Here is a 27477-nt window from a genome sequence, read left to right as displayed (position 1 = left end):
GTGTTTTTCCTCATGGGAAATAAGGTTCTTCCAAATGTCAAGTTATGATCAGGCACCAGAAGGTGTGATACAGGAGCTCTGAGTTGCAGTAGCTCTGATGACACATTCTTCCATATGGAGAGACAGCTGACCTGCCCTCGCTGTTTCTCTATAGCAACACAACTGAGACCTGTAGCTTGTCATATGTCGAACACCAAGCTATATCATCCATTGTTCAGCACATTTGGAATTCTGTGTCATTCATAAAGGGACCAACACAGGAGGATTAAGGGTTGATGTTATTCTCAGTGATATTTGCAACGGACACAAGTGCGTTTGTACGATCTTTGTCAGTGGATTATTTTACACAGTCATTACTTTAAGTAGATCAGCCAGATGCTGCTGAAGGTAATTTCAGCCCTTTGAACAATAAAATAAGTGTACATTGTGCATATCTACTTGTTGAGGTGAAAAACAAAAAGTGGTGGAGAAGATATGAGTTAAAGATATTTATAGTAGTGATGGTAACAACTTGATACTCATCCTCCAGTTGATACTAAACTCAAAATCTGGCAAAATTCATTAATTTGTCTCATCCATATTTAAATCTGGAAATAATGTTAATAATTTTTTAAAGAAATATTCTTTCTGCATCTTTGTGACTGATAATAAATAGTCATATTGTGTTGAAATGATCAAATTTATATTTGAAATTCTACTTTTCTGATGCTTGCCTTTGACGTTAAATTTTCATTTCTTAAGGATTTGTAGCGTTTCAAACGAAAATGCCATTACCTCCAATTGTAACACTGGTTTAACACTTCTGTCAATCACCACACTCCTAATCAATCTCTATCAAAATTCTGTCAATCACAATTCATAATTTGCAAAACTTTTATAGATTCCCCTTACCCCACACATTTAAGGGAGAATGTTATGCAGCCATCAAGAGCGGAAAAAGTGACATGCAGGGTGGTTTATTAGGCAGTATGCAAAGACTTCTACTTCCTGACCTGTGTTGAAGTGCAAAGATGAAGTCAGTGGTGTGTTTGTTGGAAGTCAACTATCATGCCAGCCTGCGTCAGATTCATACTTTTAAATACATATGCATATCACGAATACTCCTTAATGTGAAACAATTTTCAAAAAAGTTCAAATTTCAAGATAAAATAAATGGCACACAAGACTGTTGTGACATCTGATTCATGATTGATTAAATATGGTGTGTAATTTTGATTTTGCAGCACTGTGTATAAATCAGCTATTTTCCTTGTTTAACTCTATGGTACAAGGGAAAGGAACAGGAGTGAGGGATCTTGCATGAAAGTTTGGGACTGGCACAGATAAGTCAGTGATGAGGAGGTTTGTGAAGTGGTTTTGTGGGCATGGAGGATTGAAAGAGGGATTCACAGGAGAATGGAGGGTGGGATTGGGGTTGTGAAGGATTTATGTGGGAAGAGACTGGTGTCCTGTGTGTAGTAAAAGTGTGATGGGACACTCGGTCAAGGTAAGAACTCATTGCACAAAAGTTTGGGTCATTATTGTTATCACAACCAACTTAGAAAAGTGTGCTGTTACTTGGGGCCTTCTACTCTTGGGGTCAACTGAAAAGTTAAAGATCTAATCAAATTACTCAGTTCCCAATTTACCTTTCTGATGAACTCAGGTTAACAGAAGATGCTAGTCACGCTTTGGCACTTCAAAAAAAAATCAATTTATTACAAATAAAGTCAATACAGTGTGGAACTGGAGGAACACAGCAGGTCAGGCAGCATCAGAGGAGCAGGAAAGTTGATGTTTTGAGTTTACACCCTTCATCCCACTCAACCATTAGGCCGAATAAATCAATTCTAATCACAGGCAAACAAAAATAAAAAATTATTGACCTCAGTCCATACAGGAAACTTTAACTGAATGCTCAAACACATACCTATATACAGGAAAACACAGGCAAGCATGAGTGTTATGGATAGAAGAGAAAATACTGGGGAAACACATTCCAGTCCGCAGGATCTTATGAGGTGAACCTTTTTGCTTCCCAGGACCTTCAGTTCATCAATTTCCTTATTTCCAGTTTCTTTCAGTAGTTTGCTGAAAATACAGGGCAGTTGGCAAACTGATTGTCGTCTTTCAGATACTAGTTATAAGGAGCAACTTGAGGGATAGAATAACTAGCTATTTTCCAAGTTTTGGTCACTTCATTGCAAAGAGAGACAACTTGGGCTGAATATTACATTTTTTGGTGAAGTTGCATCATGGTATTTGGAGGAAATCTTGCTGCATGTCCTAGTGACATTTCCCAATTTAATTTATTAATTATTAACTACATTAACTACATACCTTTCCTTTATAGTATTGGTCGAGTCTCATTCTAGCCGTCTTACCATGCACTGTTCCAGGAATAATTTCCCACTCAATGGACATCCACTGAAAGACCAAATTTAGAAGGCCACTGACAACCAGGATGTGCATTGGCATTCCAAAGCTGCCTTTCTCAGTTAAGGACAGAATATGAAGATGTCAGAGATGGGAAGACAGTGCCACAATTCTCTGACAATGACCTGGAGGTCGTGGTCATAGGGATGATGCAAAGAACGGGCATTCTTCTGAACATCAGTATTTAAAAGGGATTGCAGAACATCACCGCAGTCTAGCAATCTGTCTTCAAATGCATTACTCAGATTGCTGAGGTACAACCCTGAGGAGAAGCAACTGCTCTCCATGCACATGGACCATGCACATGCTGCTCAGAATGACAACATTCACCTTCCTACCATTGCATCTGCTAGCATGGACTGTGGTGTCATAGTGGCAATGTTGTAGTGTATACCGCCAACCGCCATGAGTCTTGCTCCAGCGGGTTATAAGTACCTCCTTGAGTGTGTTCAGGGAGCAGAAGTTTTTTTTTAACATCCCAAATGTCTGCCTTTTCATTCTTCATGTGGCTGCATGCTTTTCCATATAAGTGGATCGTCACTGTGTGGTTGGGTTGTGCACCAGAATCATTAGACATATCATCAAAGTACAATCCTTGTTAGTGCGTACCCATCCTTGGTTTGTCATGATGATAAAATGCAGATGGCACAGCAGACTGCTGCTAAATTTCAGCATCACACTGTTACTAGGACACTGGGCATTGATCTGCATGAAAAGAACGTAAGAAGCAGGAACATCCCCCTTGTCCTCACGTACCACCCCACCAACCTCCGGATCCCACGCATCATCCTCCGACACTTCCGCCATCTGCAATCCGACCCCACCACCAAAGACATTTTTCCCTCCCCACCCTTACCTGTTTTCCGGAGGGACCACTCTCTCCTTGACTCCCTTGTCCGCTCCACACTCCCCTCCAGCCCCACCACACCTGGCACTTTTCCCTGTAACCGTAGGAAGTGCTACACCTGTCCCCACACCTCCCCCCTCACCCCCATCCCAGGCCCCAAGAAGACTTTCCACATCAAGCAGATGTTCACCTGCACATCTGCCAATGTGGTATACTGAATCTGCTGTTCCTGTTGTGGTCTCCTCTACATCAGGAAACCAAGCAGAGGCTTGGGGACCGCTTTGCAGAACACCTACGCTCGGTTCGCAATAAACAACTGCACCTCCCAGTCGTGAACCATTTCAACTCCCCCTCCCGTTCCTCAGATGACATGTCCATCCTGGGCCTCCTGCAGTGCCACAACGATGCCACCCGAAGGTTGCAGGAACAGCAACTCATATTCCGCTTGGGAACCCTGCAGCCCAATGGTATCAATGTGGATTTCACAAGCTTCAAAATCTCCCCTCCCCCTACCGCATCCCAAAACCAGCCCAGCTCGTCCCCGCCTCCCTAACCTGTCCTTCCTCCCACCTATCCCCTCCTCCCACCTCAAGCCCCACCCCCATCTCCTACCTACTAACCTCATCCTACCTCCTTGACCTGTCTGTCCTCCCTGGACTGACCTATCTCCTCCCTACCTCCCCACCTACACTTACCTTTACTGGCTCCATCCCCTCCTCTTTGACCTGTCTGTCTCCTCTCCACCTATCTTCTCCTCTATCCATCTTCTATCTGCCTCCCCCTCTCTCCCTATTTATTTCAGAACCTCCTTCCCCTCCCCCATTTCTGTTGAAGGGTCTAGGCCCGAAACGTCAGCCTTCCTGCTCCTCTGATGCTGCTTGGCCTGCTGTGTTCATCCAGCTCTACACCTTGGTATCACAGGAATAGGCTGTTTGGCCCCTCGAACCTACTCCGCCATTCAAGAGGATCACGGCTGATAAACTCTGTATGGATCCTTCAAGCTCAGTGTTGGGGACATAGAATGCTATTTGGTTGTGCTATATCTCCAAATTGACATTATACATCTGAAAACTTACATGTGTACAATCACTACTGCTTTGCAACATGGTGAAGGCTGCAACCAATTGAAGCTATGTACTTGCAGAGCTGGCCTCTGTCATGCAAGATAGAATGTAACATACTTCATTCTCTTGGGGGCCCCTGTGACATCCAATAGGCCAGAATAGATGACAAAGTTGTAAATATTGCAAATATCACCTGCTGCAGCTTAGAAGAATCCAGATAAAAGAGGTCCTTAATGAGAAATTATATAATATTCCTTGAAGATACTGAAATAAGATAATAGCTTCGTGAATACCATGGGAAGATATGAACTTTTGCTAAGAGCCTTTCTCACTCTCATTCTCCTCCTACTTCCAACAGCTTGTCCTCCTCTGGGTTACCTCTTCTCATTCTCCCTGTCATGCTGTAGTCCAAGGGAGTCTACATAACTGTATACGTGCTGTGTATAAACCTTGAAATCAAGACAATTTCTATACCGTACGATTTTAGCAACTTTAAACAGCTCTGGGAACCACCAAACGCTCTTACAATTGCTGTAAGAGGAGGTAGAAATCAGTCAGTGACTAAGTAGTACATACTTGATGACCCTCGTAAATACTGTTGTTTGAGGATCTTTTTTGTGGTCAAAGACATGTTCAGCTGCTCGCAGTTAGCTGAAATATTGAGTTCCAAGATGAGTGTTAAAGCTGATTGATGTTCCAATCAGCCTACTCTATGTACTCTTAGTCAATGCTCCCTGCACGTATGCTGACAGCTTCACCAAAATAGCATCTTGAGTGACTGAGTGGGGCCGCCTTTGCTATGGAACTGAACATTGTGGCCAATAAGTGGACAGCTGTTGGAACAAATATTAAAGCTGCAATTGTTCATCATTGCAAATAATGACACCCAAAACCTGAACTGATTTAAAATGAATAAAAACAAAAATAAAACCTTCAATTAATCCAGTTTAAATTTGATTTGATTTAAACAAAATCATAAAGTTTAGACTTAAAATAAATGTACTTCATGTTGTGTTTAGCATCGTGCAAGCTAATGGAAAAAAATGTCATTTCAGGCTGTATGTGTGCTCAGCTGTTCAAATCCTATTTAAATATTTTCACTTTATGGTGCAGAGTAGTACAACCTAATTATGTAAATTATACTCTAATATGGCAGTCGGTGAACCTAATTATGTAAATTATATTCTAATATGGCAACCAGTGAACTCGGATGATGTTCATTTGAAACCAGTCAGAAGTGGCTGTTCTTTTTCTCCCTATTGTTTAATTGTTAATAATTAAATTATTTTCAAAATAGAAACCTTTTATTTAAAATAGCAATACTCTGCTTAAAAATGTGGTTAAGTGTTGATTATCCGATATAAAATATGTTACTGCTGTTTAAAACATATTGTTTCCAGTGTGTTACATGGTAACTTCAGTTTTAATGTTTTGTACTAGAAGAATCATATTATTTGTATAGTTCATCTGCTTGCATGACATATGGTGCTCACTTACACCTCAAAATAAATATCAGGCACACTATGTTTTGTTTAAACCTGGCTGTCTTGTTTTTTTTTGCAATGCAACAACTTTTAGACACAAAAGAAACAGTAGATTACTTCTCATGATCACGGAGGCTGCTGTGACATAACAAGACTTGAAAAAAATCAATTTTGATATTAACAATAATTTGCAAAGGTGAAAGAGGGAGAAAATCAGGTGGAAGTATTTTCTAAGTACTGAATTACACCATGCAGGGCATATCACAAAGGCTGCATTTATACTCATTGTCTCAGTAGTCAACCATTCATTCAAAACCAGGCCCATTGAAAATTAATGCATCATTTTTCCTCATTTATTTAGAACATATCTATCTCTGCAGTGTATAGCAGATAAATGTATCAATAAAATGTTAAAAAGTCAAAAGGAGATTTGGCCCACAGAGGTCATACTGATTTTGAGCTTTTTTGGCATTCATAAACCCTTGTTTTCTTAATCTGTCTTATCCTGCATTGTACTTGATCACCTCTGACTATCATCATAATTCATGGAGGTCAGAGGAGAAGGAATTACTATTTGAGAGTAAGCTAACTTAAACATCAGGATCATTAAGAGCAAAAACTGCATCTCTACCGATTGCCCTGACAAGTATAGGCAGAGAATAGATTAGTTGTGCACACCAGGAATTTGATTACTGGACTCTGCTGAACTATTTGATCTCAGTCAGTTCAACTACAGGGTCACTATAATTGGGTTTTATTCTCGTAAATGATGTTCTGCTTGATTGTTTTTTGCCCTATTTTCCATTGGTTCTTATGTTCTCCTTCCAACACCAGACTGAATAATTAGATAATCTCTAGCTGAAACAAAAACCATGTTGTGTTTGTGTTTTCTTTTCATAAGGGCATCATTGGCTAGGTCAGCATTTATTGTCCATTTATAATTGCCCTTCAGAAGATGGTGGTGAGCTATTTTGAGATTGTGTTGGCTTGTTTTATTTTAAAAGTCAAGGGCTTTTCCTTTTAAATAAACAATCAGAAAAGCAAACATGAGTTTTTGGGAATGAAAGTATTTCAAAATATATATGACGAGTTATTAGGCATTCAATTAGGAGACATTAGAGTTCATCAAGCTTAATGCAACAAATAGGTAAGATTTGGAATGGGCTATAGTGAAGGATTGTGGAGACAGATTTAACTGTAGCTTTCAAAAGGGAATTGTATAATCCTTGAAGGACGACATATTGCTGGGATTTGGGAAAATCTTAAAAGAATTCCTGCAGTGTGGAAGCAGGCCTTTCAGCCCATCAAGTCCACACCGACCCTCCAAAGAGCATTCCACTCAGACCCACCCCATATCCCTGCATTTCCCAAAGCTAATCCAGCTAAACTGCATATCCCTGGGCACTATGGGCAATTTAGCATGGCCAATCAATCTAATCTGTACATCTTTGGATTGGGGGAGGAAACTAGATCACCCGAAGGAAACCCACAGAGGCACGGGGAGAACATGCAAACTTCACACAGACAGTTGCCTGAGGCTGGAATCCAATCCAGGTCACTGTGGCTGTGAGGCTGCAGTGCTAATCACTGAACGACTGTCCCACCCAGCAGGGCAGTGAGGTGGGATTAACTACATTGCTCTTCGAAGCAGCAAGCACTGATTTTTTGGGGTGCATGGTCCACTTCTTTTCACTATCGTTAGAAGGGCTATTCTCAAGTCCCCTGGAAAATGATATCGGGGTGATGTAGAGAAAACTTCAGAAAAAAATTGTGCTAGTCAGGGTCTTCTTAGCGTCAGCTGATGCAGTCAGGAACCTGGCAGCTGAGGTAGCAAGGTAATTAAACAAATTGAAGAGAAAAATATTAGGGATTTTCCCAATGAAATCCTTTCCTTCAACTGTCTGATGCTGTGGCAGGTTTTAAAAGTTGAGGGCACAGCAGGAGTAACTGCCTCAGTGAAAGTGACAAACTATGGAGGATTCATCAGTGGCAGTGAAGAGCTGCAGACATGGCCAGGCTGCAAAGCTCTCTTGCAAAGCATTCCTTCTGTTAGGTAGTGCTACCTCTCCTCAACCAGCTCTTTTACCCACCTGCATCTGCACTTTCATGCTGCCAACCTTCAGATTGACTTGTGCAGCTATACTGTCCACCGCAACTGGAATTTCAAGGAAGGGAGATCTCTATTCCAAATTGTTGGAGTAACAACAACAATAACACCTTCAGGCACAAACAAGCGCTTAGGACTGAGGGTATGGGTGTTGAAATCAAAGTGGAATGAGTTGAGAGTTCTAACATAGGCGCTTCAAGCAGAAAGTCAGCTTTTCCAACATGTGTGAATGCCAGTATTTCAGGTTCTAATGGCTGATATCTTCATCTGTCCTAGAGAACCAGGTGGGCATGCTTGCCATCGGCTAACTATATGTGTATCACTTGACGACCTCGCCTTCCCTGCCAAACCAACCACATCATCCCCACATCCGACATGCCACAATCCCACATCTTTGATTCTTGACAGGGAGATGGGATTCTTAGAAATGGTTTATTTTCAAAGAACTGATACAGGTGACCGTGAGGCATGGATGCATGGAGGTAGGCTGTGATAATGGTACGGACCTGAGGCTCATTGTGAACGTTGCCTGTTCAGATGAGAATTCACGGCACATCTAGAGAGAAAAACACATGAAATGTGGTGAGTTGGAGAATGCTAAGTCTAAGTGTGGTACTTAACACCTGACAGGGTTAACCCCTTCTTCACTCTCTACAATTTTGCCAGGAGCCACACTGCTGCTGATTTTCTGGGTCATTTCCATTCATGTCTTTTTGGCTAAAGAATATGCCCTCTGCCTGCTGCTGTAGACCCCTTGTTTCTCTTGGATGCATCCCAGGAGCCAGCTTTCTCCGGCTGCCCCTCTACTCCTGTGGATGCTGCAGCATTAAACATCTATGTCCGGGTGTGCTTCCTTCTAACATATGGTGGCTCATACAATTCAAAATCCTTCCTCTGGCAAAATGGCCATATCATCCTACCAGACCTCTAACTGAGAGAAGACGGAAGGTGGGCTCTCAATTGGTTTGTTGTGGAAAAGGCTAACCACAAGGCTTGCTGCTTCAGTCATCCAGATCACATCCTGAGAAATGGTCAAAACATCTCAAAAAAGAGACAATTGCAGAAAAATTCCAGATATGTTTCTATCCTATAGGTGTGAACATAATTAACTTTTTTATATTCCACAGGGTACACTCAAACATAGGTCTTTGTATATCTAGAATAAGTCAAAAATCATATATTCACACAGTAACCAATGGTCCAATATCTATCTCAGTAATATGCAATTCTCAAGATATGCATCTTGTACTCATTTTGCGTTTGAACAACCATATTTCAGTGTTTTAAGCTGGGAAGAGGGAACTCTGAAAAACAACATTTTGTATGTGGCAGAAAGGACAAGATATTATCAGGTAATGGGAATGCTAACATCAAAGCAAGTTACAACCCATGAACAGATTGTGTTTAAATGGGCTGACTCTATTGATGGAAGCTCACATGAATGGACCAGCATGTAAATGGAGCTGTGTAGTGGATCAGGAATCCATTTGTAATGAAACAGGGTTTTGCTGTGGCGCTTTAACTCAACCAGAGCAATAGAATCCCACTCTTGCCTTTTTAGCACCATTAGAGAAGGTAGGTGAGATGAAGATGTACTCCATAAAGAAAGGATTTTTGGTGCAGCCCAGATTCAGAAATGCACTATATATTAAATCACAAGGCCTCAATAAAACAGAAATTAGAGGAGACCCAAGGCTGTACCTGAAATATGTTACCCTGATCTGGAGGTGCTACTATCAGATCTGAGGGATTGAAGTGATGTGTGCTGCTTTGCTGAGGACAGTAAGAACCTCTCAAATCAAGCAGGCCATGTGGAAATGGTCAGGACAGTAAGCAGCAAGAGTGAGATCCCTTGAAGCTGGAGCCAAACACCAAGATTTTCAAGAAGTTCAAGGATGTCAGCATGGTAGGAACTGAGCAAAGCCGCATTTCTATGTATCAAATCCCACACTCTGTCTCTCTCAGCATTCTTCTGCACAGCACCCCTCAGACCAACAGAACTGGCAGCTCCATTCATTGATTTCTCTTGAGGTACCCCACATGCCCCTCTGAATAGTCAATATTCACATTCCCCCTCAGCCTATTACCATCTTGTATCCATGCTTCCAGACAGACACTGTCCACAAATGTTCTCCTCTTCATGAAATCCATTTCTCACATTTTTAAGTCTCTGTTTTCCTTCCTTGCAAATGAAGAAAGAGAGCACCAGTCCAGAGAAAGGTAGAGAACCAGGGAATAGTGGAGGTGGATTGAGTGCTAGTTCTTTAGTAATAGCCACCATATTGACTACTGACAATGCATACCCATTGTTTAGAATGTCTTCCATCATTAGGATGAAAGGTGATCAAACATCTTGAGAGAGCTGATTCTCTGCCTGTAGATCCCATGTTAGGGGTCCTGCCTTCTTCACTTGAACCTTACTGTTCATCCCTCTGGAAAAGCATGTTGGTGAGGTGAAGGAACCTGGTGCTGCTGCTGATATTACTCCTGCTTCTGGTGGTGTTAAAATGACTGTTCCTCTTGTTCTTAATTCAAAGTTTAAGGTAGGGCTGTTTAAACTACTATGATGAAGGCTGACAGCTGGGAATTGCAAAGCAAGTTGAATGAAGTGTCTTCCAAAATATCGGAAAATGCTTCTGAAGCAGAGAAAACATATTCTGAACAGAAGTACTATGAGCAGTTATCTCTCATTCAGACAGGGCTGCAGACATTCAACATTGCTACTTGAAGGCTTCCTAGTCTATCACTTACATTGGATAATGTCTTTCTTTTATTATTTATTTGTGAGATGTGGGCATCACTGGCTGGGTCAGCATTTAATGCCCATCCCTAGTTGCCCTTGAGAAGGTGGTGGTGAGCTGCCTTCTTGAACTGTTGCAGCCTACCTTGCAATCGCCTTGCAATGCTGTCACATCCTTGACCCTGGTATGTTGTCGTCAACTCAGGTGATAGGTCCACTGGCTGCTGAAGTCAGAATGTTGGGTTAAATTCAAACTAATGACCAGTTTGCATATTTTAATGGCTTTCCTAACAGCTGCACAGAGTTTCCCCTTCCACCTACAAATCCACCCATGCCAATCCTGGACATTACCAAGGCCATATCATATTCTGATGTGACACTCACTTTCACGCATCATACTCTGAGATTGTGCCTCTCCTTGGCAGTTATAATACTTCCCAATAGCTGGTGTTTGTCCTAGATTTGTAAAAATTATACTGAAAACTGCCTCAGGCTCAAATTTAGCCATGCCCCAGATCATCATTGGGAATTTCTACTAATTGCTTCCATTTGTAAACCTTTCTCAAGACTCTTAAAATTCAGCTTTTGTTTCGAATTACTAATTGCTGGGCATCCAGGTGACTTGCAAATACTTCCGCATTGTGTTATTTAGCCATTTTCTATATTTTAAATTGGCTTACTCACAGATGATGGCCAGATCATGCTGACTAAAAATGCTTGTGTTACCATTTTCAGCTCTATCTTTAAAATTGCACTGCGTTATCACTCCTAAAGAATAATTTTAGTATGGAATATCAAAGCAATGCATTCCAAAACACGGCTGAATTGCGCTGATTCATGGAAGATATTTGTCCAGATTTTCCATTGGCCTGACAGTCGTTACTCCAGTGTAGAATGGAGTTGCACACGGCATCGCTGTGGAATCCCCATCACAGCAAACTCTGAGGCAATTGTCCAGGACATTGAATTTCCCGTTGGACAATTCCTCTTCACCTGGAGCCCTCTGAAAGTCTCCATTTAAATCGATGAAATTAGGTAGTTACTCAGGAAGAATTAGAATGTTAAATATAGAGCAACTATTCAACAGGTCCCATACTTACCATATATAACCAAACTACTCATCCGCTCCAGCCCCTCAATCCTCACCCCGACCCCAAAGCTCGAGCCAACAATTCCTGGGACCCAACACATCCTTCCCATGCTGCACACCACCGATACCCCTTTACCCCACTGTCAGACCCAACCCGACACTTTTCCTCCAGCCACCTGACATGCTTCCCCATCCCTGCTCCACTACTGACATCCCCTTGCTGGAGGAGATCGGACCTGAAACTACCTCACTGTCAGACCAGACTCATTCCCCATCCCTGAACGCAAGCCAACATGACAATCCCCTCACCTCCCCACTCAACCAGACTGGGTTATGACAGCTGCCTGCTGTGAGAAGTGGGGGGGCTTTGTTTGTCATTCCCTGACAGATTTGCACTGCAAAAGAACTGTCAGAATGGAAGGACGCTCCACATTACTGAAGGAGCCCTGACTGGAATCTCCTCTCAGAAATGCAGAGTTCCTTGCTTTTCTAAGACATAAATTGCAGTCTACCGCTCCTCGGAAAATCTGGCTTGGTATATTTGGTACATGCAATTAGGCTTAAGCTGAAACTTGAGGAAAATTACTTCATTAAATTAATGTACCGTAGTACAACAAAAAACTAAAATTGCTGGAAAAGCTTGGTTTGTGTTTCTGATTTCCGGCATCCGCAGTTCTTTTGGTTTTTATTTAGGACCGTAGTGCAATTTGTGCAATTATGTACAAAACAAAAACTCTTAGCCTGTGGATTTTATCAAAGCTAGATTTAAAAATGTAAATATCATAAGCTAAAGCTGCTAAATGGTTGCAAAATATATTGGTCTGAAGCAATTATATGTTAGCATTCAGTATATCTTCAGCAGCAGAGATATTTCAATGAGACATTATGGAAGGAAGTTCAGCCACCTGAAATGTGTATGGTGATATTCTGATCAATGTACATAACTAAGGAGAACATGATGCACATCTTTACAGCACACTCCATAAACAATAAGAAAATGCCCTTATATATACCATGCGAAAAGGGCGAATTCGTTAAGAAATATCCAGAATGGGTGTGCCTAGTCTCAAGACTTCAAAACATTACCCTTGAAACGCCAAATAACATTTCAGAATTTTACAGTCTCCTCTATTGTATTTATTTACAGTTCCTGCTTTATTCCCAATTAAGTTACAATGAAATAATTATTGTTAGAATGAGCAGTTGCAGGAAGAATTTTCAAGTGGTAAGATAAACATCACAAACTGCTTCATATCAAGTATTTACTTATCAGTCATGCAGTAATGGTTTATTTTTAAACTAATCAGCCAACAGAGCTATAAATATTAATGCCAGTTGAGTGGGTTTCGGAACAATTTTTTGTACAAAAGATATTCTTGTTGCTTTTATAGCCATCATATATGTAAATCATGCATTCATTTTCACAGAGCTATGCTACAACCACAATAAATGTGAAATACTTGAGTAAGTATATGGCCTGTGCAAAGATTCTCCTGACATATTTATGATCAGCAATTTATGAAATTATATCCCCTTATTCTTTTAGCAATAGATTGCACATCCTAGAACACTGTAATAAAAACCAAAATAACTGTGGACGCTGTAAATCAGGAACAAAAACAAAGTTGCTGGAAAAGCTCAGCAGGTTTGGCAGCATCTGTGGAGGAGAAAACAGAGCTAACGTTTCGGGTCCGGTGACCCTTCCTCAGAACTGATGGTGACTGGGAAACATCAGTTTATATGCAGAAAATAGGGAGGTGGGTGGGGTAGGGAGTAAACGATAAGATAGGGCCCAAAGAGCGAGAAAGACAGTTGGACAGACAAAGGAGTTGCTAACGATCAGGCTGGGAGTGTGAGTAGTTGTTAATGGGGACTGTTAGTGACTAACAACAGGGTGTGTGTAATGGCAGGCTATGTGGTAACAAGGCCTGGTGTGTGGGATGGGGGCTGGGACATGGGATAGTTTAGGCCCTAAAATTATTGAACTCAATATTGAGTTCAGAGGGCTGTAGGGTCCCCAAGCGTAAAATGAGGTGTTGTTCCTCCAGCTTGCATTGGGCTTCACTGGAATACTGCAGCAAGCCAGAGACAGAGATGTTGGCCAGGGAGCAGGGTGGTGCATTGAAGTGGCAGGCAACAGGTAGTTCAGGGTCTTGTTTGTGAGCAGAACGTAGATGTTCTGCGAAGCGGTTGCCAAGTCTACGCTTCGTTTCCCCAATGTAGAGGAGACCACATTGTGAGCAGCGAATGCAGTAGACTAGATTCTTGGAAGTGTTGCTTCACCTGGAAGGTATGTTTGGACCCTTGGATAGTGGGGAGGGAGGAGGTAAATGGGCAGGTGTTGCACCTTCGCCGGTTACAGGGGAAGGTGCCGTAGGGCTGTGGGGAGGTGTTGGGGGTGAAGGAAGTGTGGACAAGGGTGTCCCGGAGGGAACGGTCCCTGCGGAAGGCGGACAAGGGAGGGGATAGGAATATGTTTCTGGTGATGGCATGTTGCTGGAGGTGGCGGAAATGGCGTCTGATGGTCTTCTGGATGTGGATGCTGGTGGGATGGTAGGTGAGAATAAGGGGAACCCTATCGTTGTTGCAGGAAGGAACTCTGACTCCTCCCTTCCCTTCCTCGACATTTCTGTTTCCATTTCTGGGGATAGACTGGTCACTAATCTCCATTACAAACCCACCAACTCCCACAGCTACCTGGACTATACATCCTCACACCCCTCCTCCTGTAAAGACTCCAGCCCATTTTCTCAGTTCCTCCGTCTCCGTCGCATATGTTCAGATGAGGCCAACTTCGACAAGGGAGCCTCCGAAATGTCCACCTTCTTCCTCAACCGAGGGTTCCCCAGCTCCATTGTCAACAGGGCCCTCAATCAGGTCCGATCCACCTCCCGCACTTCTGCCCTCACCCCTTCTCTTCTCTCCCGCAACAGCGATAGGGTTCCCCTTATTCTCACCTACCATACCACCAGCATCCACATCCAGAAGACCATCAGATGCCATTTCCGCCACCTCCAGCAACATGCCATCACCAGACACATATTCCCCTCCCCTCCCTTGTCCGCCTTCCTCAGGGACGGTTCCCTCCGGGACACCCTTGTCCACACTTCCTTCACCCCCAACACCTCCCCACAGCCCTACGGCATCTTCCCCTGTAACCAGCGAAGGTGCAACACCTGCCCATTTACCTCCTCCCTCCCCAGAATCCAAGGGCCCAAACATACCTTTCAGATGAATCAACACTTCACCTGCACTTCCCAGAATCTCGTCTACTGCATTCGCTGCTGACAATGTGGTCTCCTCTACATTGGGGAAACGAAGCGTAGACTTGGCAACCGCTTCACAGAACATTTATGTTCAGCTCGCAAAAAAGATCCTGAACTACCTGTTGCCTGCCACTTCAATGCACCACCCTGCTCTCTGGCCAACATCTCTGTTTCTGGCTTGCTACAGTGTTCCAGTGAAGCCCAACGCAAGCTGGAGGAACAACACCTCATTTTCCGCTTGGAGATTCTACAGCCCTCCGGACTCAATATTGAGTTCAATAATTTTAGGGCCTAAACTATCCCATGTCCCAGTACCCCACTCCATACACCAGGCCTTTTTACCACAAAGCCTGCCACTACACACCCCCTGTTGTTAGTCACTAACAGTCCCCATTAACAACTATTAACCCTCCCAGCCTGATCATTAGCAACTCCTTTGTCTGTCCAACTGTCTTTCTCTCTCTTTGGGCTCTGTCCTATCGTTTACTCCCTACCCCACCCACCTCCCTATTTTCTGCATACAAACTGACGTTTTCCCAGCCACCATCAGTTCTGAGGAAGGGTCACCGGACCCGAAACGTTAGCTCTGTTTTCTCCTCCACAGATGCTGCCAAACCTGCTGAGCTTTTCCAGCAACTTTGTTTTTGTTCTGGAACACTGTGTTGGTTCCTGAATGTCCATTTTAATGAGACTATCACTGAGTACCAATGTGAAACTGAACATCCAGCTGATGATGTGTCTTAATATCCAGATCCAAATGCAGCTAAAGGAGAGAGAGAGTGTGTGTGAGGGAGTTGAGAAGTTCATTCAGTTCAGTGGTCAACAGTCTACACCCAAAGAAATCACTCCAGTTGATATCAAACAATATACACAGACAGATCTTTCACAGCAAGCCGTCATATGATGTTTATGCACAAATCAATATCACAAATCAAAAGCAGACTACCAGTGGCTATAGTTGGTTCTCCTTGAGCTATCTGTCACCGAGGATGATATTATTCAATACAATAAGCCAATAGTGATTTCCATGGAAGCTGCAAGATTGAGCGTTATCCGTCGACTGCAATGGGCATCAAGGGAGAGTTAAAAGAAAAATGTTGTCTTCCAAACCAAAGCATGGAGCCTCGGAGTAGAGATCAGAATAATCTATTATAAATTGCTCCAGTTGTTGAGCAATAACAGTTGAATATGTGGCCACACCTTCAGGAGAGAAGATATTTTCTAATCAGCCTGATCAGAGTTATTGTACTTCTCTGGAACAGATGCGGCTTGAACCATTGGTGCAATTGTAATTTGGCCCACTCAATAGACAAAGGCTGGGCATGCCAATAATGTGGCTAAGCTACATTTTAACATCTTGTTCCTGTTTCATTCTAATTTATACATGCCCTTTCTTTCAGCAGGCCAGGGTTAGGCAGATGCCTCGATATTATGCCTCTATTCTTCCTACCAAAGTGCATAATCCCACACTTTCCCTCATTATATTCCATCTACCATTCTATGCCCACTCTCCCAGGCTGTTCAAATCCTCTGCAGCCTCCCCATTTCCTCAATATTACCTGTCCCTCCATATATCTTTGTGACATTTGCAAACATAGCAATAATGCCCACAGTTCCTTCGTGTGGATCATTAATGTTTAACATGAACAGTTTTAGTCTCAACACTGACACCTATGGAACTCCACTGGTCACCAACTGCCATCCTAAACAAAACTCCTTTAACTCCACTCTCTGCCTTCTACCAGTCAGCCAATCCTCTATCCTGCCAGTACTCTGTCCCTAACAATATGGGCTCTTACCTTATTCAGCAGCCTCCTGTGAAGCACCTTATTGAAGGCATTCTGGAAATCCAAATAGTTCACATCCACTGGCTCTCCTTTGTCTGACATGTTCATTACCTCCTCAATGAATTCTAACAGATTTGTCAGGAATGACCTCCCCTTGATGAAGCCGTGCTGACCATATCCTCACAATGCACTTCCATGTACCCTTCAATTTCATCCTGAGTAATGAACTTTAAAATCTTACCAATGACCGAGGTCAAGCTAACTGGCCTATAATTTTCCATCATCCATCCCTTCTTAAACAAGGGTGGTTATCTTTGCATGTTAATGGCCTACTGAGTTTGTACTGCTCGCTTTGGGCACTTTGGTTGTGTGCGCCCAGCTGCAAAGAGAAAAAGGTTTTTCCAAGAAAGCATGAAACTTTCCTTAATAAGTTTATGAGGAATAGAAATGAGTTCCTTTCCCGAGTCCGGAAGGAAAGCATGTGCTCTGAGCTCCCTCCTTCCCACACCTAACGTGATCCAGATTCAATTTCCTCTCTTCCACCAACCACGTCACCATCACATACTTGTAAACAGGCAAGCCATTCCCTGTAAACTTAATCTTTTTAAAATCGGCCCCAGCCATCACGGTTTACATGAAGCCCTAAGCTTAACATTTTCACCTGGTTCACCTTGGTTATCACCCGAGAAACAACGCAAAATGTTAACATTTGTTGCCTGACAGCCATTATAAATTGAACAATGGGTGCTGAAATAATCTGACCAGTGACAATGTCATCCTCCTACTGATTGCCAGGCTTCATTTCGACAGGTTCCGGCTGCAACATCCTGCTGCAAATTAATGATCCGGCCAGTTGTTGGTCAGGATTGGAGCCAAAAAGATTTAAATGAATCTCTACAGCTGGGCCTGCAAGACCACGGCCTTGACTTGATCATCACCAAATACTTGGACTTCAGTAAGCCTGCCATGCTGAACGGACTAAAATAAATAGGACAAGTCACTCACTCCCCATATAGCTAATTAATACAGAATAGACAGAAGCATGGAAATACGTCATCCTCACAGATGCAGTTGAAAGATATATTCTGTTGGAAAGTCATTGCAATGCTTTGTATTTTTCAATAGTAGCATGGAATGTGGCTGTCGCTGCTGGGCCAGCAGTTATTGCCCATCCCTAGTTGCCTTTGAGAAGGTGGTGGTGAGATGCCTTCTTGAACCACTGCAGTCAATTTGGTGGAGGTAGACCCACAATACCATGAGGAAGGGAGTTCCAGGATTTTGACCCAGCAGCACTGAAGGTACAGCCATATATTTCAATCAGGATAGCGAATAGCTTGGAGGGGAACTTGGAAGCGGTGATGTTCCCATGTACTTGATGCCTTTGTATTTCTAGATGTTAATGGTCATGATTTCGAAGGTGCTGTCTTAGGAGACATGATGAATTTTTGTTAGGGCACACTGTCAGTTACAATGTCACAAAATTGCCTCGAGTTTAGGGAGCAACTCCAAAGCCCCTCAACTTTTGATGCAGCTTCTGATTTTACAGAAATGTTCGGACTATAGACTACATGTCAACTTATTCCAAGCTCACTACTAATGGCATGTTTATTATTAGTTAGATGTGCATACTCAAATAATTGGAGGGCTGAATCATCTTGAGAGGCTGCTGTGTCCATTTGATTACAAGATACAGGACTACTATAAAAGTATTGATCAACTCTAATAAAATATAGGCTTGCACTAGTAAGTGCCAGGGTAGACTATTAGCAGGATGGAACTGTCTTACATTTTATTTATAAATTGATATTTTATTGCTAGGATACCATTTTTCTTCTCTAAATAGTTTTCTTAAGTTGAGTTTTGTGCTCTCAAAACAGAGCTTGAACATAAGCTTACTTCAGTGATTTTGGATGCAATTTAATCTGTGGCATACTATTCCTGACGGTGAACTAGAAGTGGACATCGCAGGTACTTTTAAATTGGGAGCTATTGCGCAGAACAATTCATTTAGAAAATTGTAAGGCAAATGGCAAGTATATGGAACCTATTCAATAACATAGTGGGAGTGTGTTCCATCGGGGAATCGATAGTTCCGGAGTTCTTTATGGGTTACAAATGAGTAGTGGGGAAAAGCAGGGAGGCTCTGCATCAAGGTCCTAATTTCTTGGTTTCCTTTTTATCAAGAGTCTGAAGCGTTTGTCCTGAGTACCACTTCATTCTACTCATGTCTCCTCAAAATACTCCTCCAATTACTCCTCGATTTATTAATCTTTATTATCCTAGGTCCCAGCTCCCTCGCCCCACAGTACCATCACATTCGAGCCCCTTTCACATCATTTTGGAAATGTCAGAAGCAAGACAGAGAATCAGCCTAGTAATTCAGTGATATCTCCCTGCGGTTTCCACTCCACACTATCAGGCAATGGTGTGAGGTGATCTTTCTGGGTCTCCTCCCTCTCCAAAGTGGCTTGGCTGAAGATCACTGATGATGTTAGAAATTATGGCGTTCCCCTAAAATCCTTGGACCAATTCAGGAAAAGAGTCAATGACTTCATTTGACCCTCTCAGGTTAATGTCACAGTGGCATGGAATTCTCTCTTGTGTGGGCATCAGGTTATATTTATCTGTGAGTGAGGTGCTAGGCTGGTTCGGTGATTGTATTATGAATCTAAGGACACAGAAAACTTGAGATGAAAGTGTGTGACAGTTCAGACTGAATGAGTGATTGGATGCAGCCTAACACATTGACAAACCAGTAGTGCATTGTAACGGGAATTTTGCAGACAAGGAGCCAAGTGACCTTTTTTGAGTCACTAAATATTCATTTTCCCCTGAAGGATAAGTAGGCCCATAATCTGAAGGAAAGGATACTGATGGTTGGCGGTGTCCCCAATCCCATGGTCTCTCCTCTATTCAGTCAGAACTTTTCCGGTTGCTAAGGAAAAAAGCAAATAATCCATTGCCGACTGTGAGGCGCGATTAGCAAGGCAGCAGAATGAGAATGCCTGAACAAATAAAAACACAAAATGCTGAAAATCAGAAACAGGAACAGACATTGCTGGAAAATTTCAGCGGGTCTGGCAGCGTCTGATCTTTGTTTTCATGAAGGGTCACTGGACCAAAACGTTAACTCTGATTTCTTTCCATAGATGCTACCAGACCCCTGCTGAGTTTTTCCAGCAATTTCTGATTTTGTTTCCAAGAGTGTATGAAATCTGGAGCTGTCGCAATGGGTGCCAGGACTGTGTGCTGTGCTCATAGACTCTGCAGAAGTCTATGTGTTTCTTTTGGTTGCCTGTTACAGATATCTGCAATTCTGATCTCAGGCTTCAGTCACTGGAGATTACATACGGTTGGTTCTGCTATAACGCGATAGTTGTATTGCATTCCTGTGCAACATTGCATTATAGAAAATCGCGCTATTGAAATAATGGGGCCTATGGGAAAAGCGGGGTTAGGGGCAGACCACCAAAAAATATCGCTCAAAATCGCTCAAAAATCACTCAAAAGGGTAACACAAAGGATAGCACAGTTTGAATAAATGTGTAATTCATATCTAATAATGAAATAAAAGTAAATTTAACATCTTACCTTGAAAAAATGTCAAGATGATTTGATGGGGGAGGAGGTTTTGAGGTTGCTCTTTTGCTAATGCAGGGGCTGAGGGTCGTCATCATCATCATCATCATGATCACCTTCAGGTGCAGTTGTGGATGCAGAATCAGGGCGAAAAATAGCTAATGCAGAAGTGGATGGCTGTGGTTCATTGTCTTCTGACTGTTTCTTAGGGGTTGGCTTAAAAAGGACATCCAGTTTTCGCTTCTTTGCCCTTTTTCATCAATCATGAAGAAGCTGTTCATAGGGTGCCAAATAGGATCTTATTCCACTAACTGCTACCCTGCTGTGTTTCACTTTTTAAACATGGTCCTGCAAGAGCTACAACTGCTTCTCAATTTCCCTCAGGATAGAAGACAAAACAGAAATGGAAAGCTCTCATGGTACTGCATCCTGGACTTCATCTCCTTCATCTCCAGCTTCCACTTCCCCGTCAGTGACAAGTTGTTGTAGATCAGCTGCAGAGAGGTCTTTACAGTGGGACTCAAACAGCTCTTCAACATCCTCACTCTCCACTTCTTCAAATCCAACTTGCTTTGCAAGATGAACACAATGCTTTTTTTTTATTCTTGGGAGCTCGTCTGATGGATCAAAATTTTAAAATCTTGATCAAAGTCTGGGAGAAGCTTCCTCCAAACTGCATGCAAACAGTCCTTACTGATATCACACCAGGCCTCCACAATGATGTCAATTGGATTCTTGATGTTAAAGCTCTTCCAAACTTGAAGAACACTATCCTTATCTCCCTCAGCGGCTGCAATCAACCTCTTAAATGTGTGCCTCAAATAATAAGCTTTAAAAGCTGCTATTGCACCCTCATCCATGAGTTGAAAGAGAGAGGTTGTGTTTGGGAATAGAAATAGCAATACGAAATAGCACCAATGGAGTTGCGTAATAGCCAACACAAGTTCACGTTTTAGAAATAGTGTTCCCCTATTCGTCAGTCACGTAATAGCCAAATTGCAATGCCGGAACATGCGTTTAGCATGTACTCAACTTTTGGGCTTGTGAGACCGGTGACCTAGAGATTGCACTATCTCCTAACTCTCCTGCAACCTCCAGTGGCATGAATACACCAAACAGTTTTGCGGAGGGATTGCATTCAGAATCGGGTTCACATTCTTATGAGTACAGCAGACATTTCTCAGAAGTTGATGAAGACATTAATAAGCAAGGCTCCAGATACTCAGAGAACTCCTGGTGAAGAGGCTACCTTTGAGAACCACACTGATTGTGGGTCTCTCATTGCTACTATAAGAAGCCCACTGGAAATGCAACTGAGGTTAGGGCAACAAATGGTGGAGATGTCAGGTATATGTGCAGCTTTGCACAGAGTACGGATGAGAACATGTCCATCATGAATTCTTCCATGTCTTAGGCATGTGAGGAAATTTTTTTTCCCCACATAGAGGGTAGTGAATGCCATGGAATACCAGCTTGAGTAATCAGTGCAAATTCAGTCTCAGCTGCCTTCTGTCACACTAGCCATGGCCTTTATACAACAGTGTCTCAGCAAGGGAGGGCGTTAAGGCACCTGAGCGTCCCTTAATTGCCTGTCCTCAGGGACGAGAGAAGTACAATCGGGGGCAGTCAGATAGAGCAGGAGCATATGTCAGTTGTGAGCTAGGGTCAGCTAGTTGTCATTCAGGGTATTTCCAAAGTGAGCAGCCTCTCCTCTTCCCCTCTGCCATGACCCCATTGCCTTCAGTAGGCATGGCTGAGGTGTTTAACCTGAACCAATGCAAGATACTCTCAGTAGGCCAGAGCCAATGTCATCACAGGCAAAGAAGCATCACATTTAGCAACGTGCCTCCACTTCAGCTGCTGATGTCAGGTTCATACCAAGGCACAGTGGTAAGAAAGGAAAGCTTAAGAATTTATTGTATCATTTATAACATTTACTTTGCCATTTGTATATATTGTACAATATATTGTTTCCACAATATTAAATTGTGCATCAATATCATTTCTTTGGAAATTGCTTCGTCATAACTAACTATACAATCATGCCTCATTGTAGAGGAGAGATATAAATCTCTTTTATTGCGTAAAAGACTATAATGTTGTGTGTTGGTCAACTTTCTTTTGTTAATGTTCATCTGTTTTGCTGGAATTTAGAGGTACATATGAGGTCCACAGACACTCCATTATAGTCAGTGTCAAGTTGATGTTGTGCAGGAACCCATAGGTATTCCAGCAAGTGAGCTGTATAAAGAAGGTTGACAGTGATATGAGAGCATCTATGTCCCTGAGATTCTGCTGCTGGGCAGTTAGAATCTCCACTCCTCTGATTTTCTGTACCTAAAACAGCAGCGCCCCACTCTGACTTCCTCCTATTTGGATCTGCACTCCTGGCAGATGTTAGTTTTTGGATATAACCAGCATTAGCATGAAAGTGACAATGAATTTGTAGCCTGTAACATTCCAACATACACTGTGATCTTACACTTTGACCCCAACACCCTTGTCCCTTCAATAGCACTGTGCACCTTCCCACTATAACCCTTGAACTTCCCCACATTACGCTGGTAATGTGGCAGTGGACCTATCACCTCTCCTACTCTCATTCTACCCCCGAACCCCTGAAGATTCCTCTTTTGAACCTAGACCCTCTCCACACCATCCTTAGAGGCACAGATAGACTGTGCTGCCAGTCTACATGTCCTTTAAAAATTCTTATCTCAGATTGGATCTGCGTTCTCCTCAATCCCTAACCACTACAGAACTGAATTACCCCACCCCTGTCCCACACCCCTGCACCTGTGAGTGTGAATGTTCCTTGTCTGAGATAGTACCCTGATTTTGACATGTAAAACATAATTTTGGACAGTGGTGACACTGCCCTTTTGTCACTTTTTTTCTATTTATCTTCTCTGTCTGTCCCCATTCCCCACTTACACCCTCGACCACAGCCAAGAAATTAGTTCCTTACTATTGCGCACTTTTATGCCCTGACCCCACATCAGTCTTCCCTCCAAACCATTTCCCTACCTTTGATACCCTGTCCAAGCCTCCCCATCTACCTCACCTTTGACTTGCCTTTGTCAGTCCCAATACTCCATCAAAACACCATTCTCCTGTTCCCTTTGCTATTGCCCCCTCAACAAAGACAACCATTTACCTAACTGCTGTAGTTTTACAATCTGAATCCATTATCATAACTTTAAGATATTAGTTTCCATAAGCCCTCAAGATGTGGAGACATTTAAAGGACCAAACATTATGATATCACATATGGCCACTACTTTGAAATTAAAGAGCACAGGAAAATCTCCAGGCATAGATGAAGTAACAATAAAATGTTGAAAAGACCTTGGAGGAACAGAATAAAATGAGATAACAGAAATTCAGGATCAAATACATACCAGCATATACTTTGCAAGTGACTTGAGACATTCATGCTTTAAGTTACCTAAAAAAATTAAAGCAACAGAATACAATCGTTTTATATATATAAGCTTAATTAAGCACCTCATTAAAGTGATCTTGAAAACCAAATAAATAGAAATAAGATTACATTTGAAGTAGAAATCGATGAAACTTAGTCTGGATTTATATCTAGAGTATGAACAAGACGGAATATTTAACCCAAGAATAATCTACAGTAAATAACTATAAGTAAACAAAAACATTTACTATGCTTCATTGGCTGCAAAAAAGCATTCAACAGTGTTTCTTACCAAAAGTTAATAGAAGTGTTGCAAAAATTTAACATTAACAGTAAATATGTAAGATTTATCTCGGGTCGATATTGTGATTAAATAACACACGAGGCTATAAGGGATAATCAGGTATGTTTCAAGTGAAGAGATGAGTACAACTAAACTGTATACTGTTGCCAAAATTATTCAATCATACATAGAACAAATATTCAGAGATTTGGATAAACTATAATTAACTCAGCCAGCTTTCTGCTCCCAGAACCATCATTACACTTTGTCCTTAGCCATTTAGATAACATGGGCCAGTAAATAAACTGGCTAAAAGTCTGCACAGGTGCAATAACAATGTGCAGTGTAGCTAACTTATTTTGGCAATCACTGTTGTTAGGTTCTGCTATGATTACATACCGATAGTGTAGTTCATTTGAAAGATAGATGCTGCTTCCAAGCCATTGTTATTCTGTTGGGCATATGGGAAATCTCTTTTTTTAAGGCTGGAAGAAATTGATATTTCAAAACGTATTCCTAACAATCCATCTGCTGCCAAATTCTTCTGTGGATACATCCAAGCTCATAGGGGATAACCTCAATCTTGTGCAGTGGTGAAAAATTTGTGATATTAAACTGGCTACTCTTAATATACAATGTGAGGTTTCCTTGTCCAGTATGGTACGTGATGGGTTAATTTAAAATTACCCATCTTTGGTTGTGATGAGTATTCAGTTGAAATCAACACTAACTTCAGAGTTTCCAAAATTTCATAGTACCTGTTTTGAAAGGTGAATTCAATGAAGTGGGGAAAATTGGTTTGCCCGAAACCTGATATCTGACACATTGAGACACCAACAACTGGGGTAAAAAAATTAGTATCATATTATTTACTATGCAATCAGCAACTGGCTGATGAAATTGCAGGAATCTGCACCTTGGAAACATATGTGTGCAAAAACCAAACATGTTATACCCCTTTTGCAAACATAAAACAATTGGATCAGGTTCTATTTTGCACGTGCACATGCTCATTCTGCATCATTAATACTCCCTCTGCCATATTGAATTAGGATCCTTCAGGGGCATGAAGGGCAGTCAGCAGAGTATTAAAAATGTTATGTGTCTACAGTTACTATAGGTCAGAAGATGGATGGCTGCTGAGATTTCATGAAGATGGCTGTTGTCGCTGATGTCTGAGAGATAGCTCTGGACCTTGAGGGTCTGGATGTAGATTGAAGGAGACTAGGTCGGCCCAGCTTGCTGTGTGGCATTCACAATGGCATGGTGGAGTATTTGATAGCGGTGCGCAGACATGGTAACATCCTGAGATGTACTGCAAAGTCCACTGTCTATGTAATTGTACCTCACTGTTCATACAGCTCTAAGTGAAAAGAATCCGACTGTGATGTCATATTCAGGAAACCCTTGCCACTACTGGCTTTCAAAGCAGGCAGTGTCTGACTTCCATGGCATTGTGTGATTTGCCTCAGGAGATATCTGAATGTCAGTAAAAGCTCTGTCAAGGTCCACGCCCCTTCAATGTTCACATCTGCTCAGTATTGGACAGAATTCTATGCTCTGAATGAAACGCAGTCACAAGTTATAGTAGGTCTCCATAGTCTCTGAACCATTGGGCAGAGTTCACTAAAGGGCTGCACAATGTGCCTCGTGTTTCCTGTCACATGCTAGTCAAAACTTTCTTCAAGGTTTGATCTTGAACATCTCCGTCCTCCACTGCAGGACAAATATATGGTCTTGCCTTGCAGCACTTTGAAACCTGTGACATCCTATTTCTCCCATAACATCTGCCCACTGTGACTGGTGATTCACCATGGTGTCAAAGGAGTACTGAGAAAGATAGCTGGCTGATGAAAGCTACCACAGTTTGTAATGCAGAAGACAGTGAGATCGAAGTAAGAAGGCAAAAGGAAGAGCGTGTCTCAATACCCTGTCTTCTAGGGTTGGCACTCACCAGAGTCATGATCCAGGAGAGATGGCAGAGTCATGGCAATCTCACTGGATTAGTAATCCAAAGGCCCCAGGCTAATGACGCAATAGCTTTTGTTCAAATCCATGACGAAATTTGAATTTAATTAGTAAATCGTGAATCATGAAATTGTCAGGAAAACCCAGCTGGTTTGCTAAAGCCTTTTAGAAAAGGAAATCTGCCATTCTTATCCAAACTGGTCTACTGATGATTTCAGATCCACAGCAAAGTGGTTGATTCTTAATTACCAACTGAAATGGTTGAATATGCCACTCAGTTCAAGGGCATTTGGGGATGGGCATCAAAGGCTGGCCTTGCCAGTAACACTCATATCCTGTAAAAAAAGAAAATAAATTAAAAATAAATAAATAATTACATACATACATACAGGCTTTTCCCTTGCTTGTGATATTGTCTTCCAGAGGATTTAGGCTTGGCAGGTGGACTCACAATGGATTCACTGTCATCTGCTACATGTTCTGTACAAATGTCTCTTGCAAGGATGTGTTAGGGACAATCTTGTGAGATGTTTGAGAATGAACATATTTTGCATGTCATGTGAAAAATGTGAGGTACATGTAAGCAAGTGTTACGGTAGTCCTGAGCATGTGAGCATAGAGAGGAGATGGACTGATGCACGGTACAGTAAAGAGAAACAAATCAAGGGAAATGAGAGTAGTTAGTACTGTGAGATATATAATTTTAGGTAAGGGCAACAATAATTTACATGACCAATAGGTTTTTCAATACTGTAATGTACTGATGATATTACCTCTTTTCAGCATTACAGCTAAGTTTGTGGTGTTATAGACCAGATCAAACCCCCTCACAAGCTATTTACTTTATTGGCTTTGAGCAGACCACTGTTCACCTCTTTCGCAACCTTTCTTCCCTTAAACAAAAGGAAAAAGGACACCACTTAAAGCCATAGTATCATCACAATAGGAACAAAGCTCTTAACATTAACCTCTTAAAGGATCTCTTTCCAGAGGCAGCAGAATTGGAGGACTTTCTGCCAGTTCATGGTACATCTCCACTTCTGCGTCTGAGAACCTGGAAGCATACTCAAGACATTTCAGTCTTTTCACAATCTTTCCTTGATGCCTGAACTTACAAGGACCAGACTTTTTTGACAAAGTATTATCACGGAGAAAGCTCTTAAAAAATGGCATCCCATCTGGAGGGAGGACCCTAAATTCATCATTGAATCATACAAATGAGATCTGTTAGTAGAAACATATGTCCTGAACTACTGTTATAAGGAAGAAGGTAATCATTGATGCTAATGCATCTCAGTAAGGACCTGGCATGGAATAATGTATATTGGCCGTGGATAAAAAAAATCAAAAGACAGTGAGGATGTGCAAGGCAAACCAGACTCAGAAAAGACAACGAACCTCTGCAGTCTAACAAGATTCTGTC

General features: G+C 42.0%; 1 long non-coding RNA gene across 1 annotated transcript; it reads right to left on the bottom strand.

Moving 5' to 3' along the window:
- Window positions 1-8374: 8374 nt before the first annotated feature.
- On the bottom strand, window positions 8375-26077 carry LOC125485432. The gene is made up of 3 exons (XR_007264164.1): window positions 26041-26077; window positions 23781-23827; window positions 8375-8473 (listed from the first exon to the last, which is right to left on the bottom strand). It is a non-coding gene; the product is annotated as an uncharacterized LOC125485432 (long non-coding RNA).
- Window positions 26078-27477: the final 1400 nt, after the last annotated feature.

This window comes from Rhincodon typus, chromosome 19 (assembly GCF_021869965.1).
Source record: "Rhincodon typus isolate 14 chromosome 19, sRhiTyp1.1, whole genome shotgun sequence".
In the NCBI taxonomy this organism is placed as follows: Eukaryota; Metazoa; Chordata; class Chondrichthyes; order Orectolobiformes; family Rhincodontidae; genus Rhincodon; species Rhincodon typus.
The sequence above is the reverse complement of the archived record's forward strand: the minus strand, read 5'-3'. Positions and strand labels throughout refer to the sequence as shown.